Source organism: Saccostrea cucullata, unplaced genomic scaffold (assembly GCF_032062105.1).
Source record: "Saccostrea cucullata isolate Sc308-1 unplaced genomic scaffold, CSIRO_AGI_Scuc_v1 ctg11842, whole genome shotgun sequence".
In the NCBI taxonomy this organism is placed as follows: Eukaryota; Metazoa; Mollusca; class Bivalvia; order Ostreida; family Ostreidae; genus Saccostrea; species Saccostrea cuccullata.
Genome location: NW_026931364.1, coordinates 37,602 through 40,326, shown reverse-complemented (window position 1 = coordinate 40,326; position 2,725 = coordinate 37,602). Strand labels below are relative to the sequence as shown.

General features: G+C 34.4%; 1 long non-coding RNA gene across 1 annotated transcript; it reads right to left on the bottom strand.

The window, feature by feature from the left end:
• Window positions 1-1,447: 1,447 nt before the first annotated feature.
• Window positions 1,448-2,441, bottom strand: LOC134232343 (uncharacterized). Its single transcript, XR_009984755.1, has 2 exons — window positions 2,324-2,441; window positions 1,448-1,628 (listed from the first exon to the last, which is right to left on the bottom strand). It is a non-coding gene; the product is annotated as an uncharacterized LOC134232343 (long non-coding RNA).
• Between the last annotated feature and the right edge of the window lie 284 nt (window positions 2,442-2,725).

Here is a 2,725-nt window from a genome sequence, read left to right as displayed (position 1 = left end):
TTTCACAAAGCGTCGATAGTATCCAGCAATTCCTAAGAATGATCGTAGCTCTTTCTCATTAGTTGGGTTTAGGCCACGATTTGACTGCATCAATTTTCTCAGGATCTGTAGAGATTCCTTCAGAAGAAACAATGTGTCCGAGATATTTTACGGATTTTTGAAATAGTTTGCACTTAGACGGTTTCATTTTAAGTCCATGCTGTTTGAGTTTCGTAAATACAATGTCAAGTCTTTCCATATGTTCTTCAATGGTGTTAGAAAAGACTAAAATATCATCAAGATAGAGTACCAGAATTTCAAAGTTTTCTTCACTAAAATAAGTCGCTGGAATGTCGCTGGAGCGTTACATAATCCGAAAGGCATTCGTAGATATTCGTATAACCCTCCAGTGCCAACTCTGAATGCTGTTTTCTGAATTGATTCTGTGTCCATCTCCACTTGGTGATACCGTTGAGCTAAGTCAATAGAACTGAAGTATTTGGCGCCGTGTAACAGATCCAGAGTCTTTTCGATTCTTGGAAGCGGATATGCATCCTTAATGTTCTTGATTTGAATTCAAACACTCGACGCTTTGTTTGTTTACTTTCGCTACTGTTTCTGCATTCGGTTTGTCATCCACCCACTGAAGGATTTGTCCTCTGAATTCTAGAAATGGCATTTTGGAATGTTCGAAATCAAACCTTCGTAATTCTCGTTTTAACTGTGGATCACGCACACCATCAACGAATTTGTCTATTAGAATTTTATCAAAATGTTTCATATCACTTCCTTCTTTCTTAGCGATCCTAGTTGCCATCTTCAGTAGAGCTAATGAATACGTTTCTATGGTTTCATTTTCTTTCTGTACTCTTTCGTAGAAAGTTTGTCTTAATTGCGAAACAGTTTCTTGTACAAGATATACGCTTTCAATGATCGTGAAAATATCGTCTGGTGTTTTCTTACTCTCTGCTGGTCTAAGTCTCACTTCGCTTTTTGCGGTTCCTTCCATATGATCTAGAATAAATTCAATTTTCTTGTCATTAGATTGAATACTGTGTAAATGTTCACGCATGTCCATTAACCAGTCCTCGACATCTGGATCAGAGTCTTTTACAGGTCTTACAGAGAATTTCGGTAGTTTTCTCTCAGTCCTTATGTATAAAGGTTGTGGAGGAGGTTTAGCACTTGCCAGGTCCCACAATTGTTTCTGTAATTTTTCCACTTCAGCCTGGACTTGTTCGACTTCCATTTTGAATGAATCAATATGATAGAAAGCTTGTGCGAAAATGTCAAAATGGTGACAATCTAAATTACTCACTATATGTAAGCTAATCTAAATCATGATTATCAATATGAATGGAAGAATACAACAGAATTCAACATCAATATTATGCTGCTCTGGTCTGTCTCCTGGTCCACCAGTCACATCACCATATCTCTACCTCTGAGAATCCCACCGCTGCCACCATTGTAAGAAACTGGATTCTTTTATTCTCTCTTGACTTTATTCATCAAGTATCATGAGTAGTATATACAGGTGATATAAAGGTGATGGATCTACAAAACACAGTTACAAGTTGTTGTAGAAATTAAATTAAAAAAATATAAGATTTCCAAATCAAATTATCATTCTCCATAAATACCATGATCTGAACTATTTATTACTGAATTTACTGTTCTACAAGTAGTAATACACAGATACATACGTTAACTCATGAACCTTTACTAATTATACAACTAATACATACTATTTGCATAAATATAACAGTGGCTAGGTTAATGGTTCATAAAAATAAAATATAAATCATAAAAGATACCGTACTGTCTGACATCAACACCTACCCCAGATAGGGAAACACTGGTACATCAGAACGTACTCAACAGACAAACAGACTAGTGTGACACTGTAGAATTGACTGATCTATCTGTAAACAATACCCTTATCTTTATAGTCTGATAATAAGAATAAAATCATAATACAAAAACAATTGGCATTACTCAGGTATTTCACCTAACTTGCAAAGTTTGACATGCAACATTGCTATAATATAATCCAATCTCATAATCATGCACTTTCATAATATCTTAAAATATATATCACATCATAATGCACACTCTTAGTGTTACTCTACATGCATCTCCATTTCTCATGAATACTTACAAACTTCTTCTCTACAGGAGTCTTTGTTTCAAAAACAATTCACAAATGGCGCACACGACAAAAATAATCTCAATGACCAATGATGACCAAGTTTTGACATTAATTCAAAAAATTCTCTTTCAAAACCAATATCATATTCTAAATGGAAATAATGTGAAATATAAATTACAATATTTTCATTACTATGAAACTACACAAAACCTATTATACCTAGTTGCATTATTTGGAGAGTATACAGATTAAAAAAATATTCATTGCATAACATCTTTACAATGACATTGAACGTAATCCGCAGTGGTCAAGTGGTTAACGCAGAGCTCCTTGAACAACAAATCACGACAACCCTGGTCAAATCCCAGTCGTGGTAAAAACTTTTTTTTTTCTTTTCTATATATATACATAAAATTTGTTTTAAAATATACAACTCTTACAATACTACATATTAAGATGTGATTACTTTTCAAAACATCTCTGCTCAGCTCAGGAGAAAATGTGATTTTCAAATTTAAGCTCCTCCCATTTCCTTTTATACCCCAGGCCTGGGTTTAAACGACGTGTTTTACCGGAATCCGCTACATGGTATCA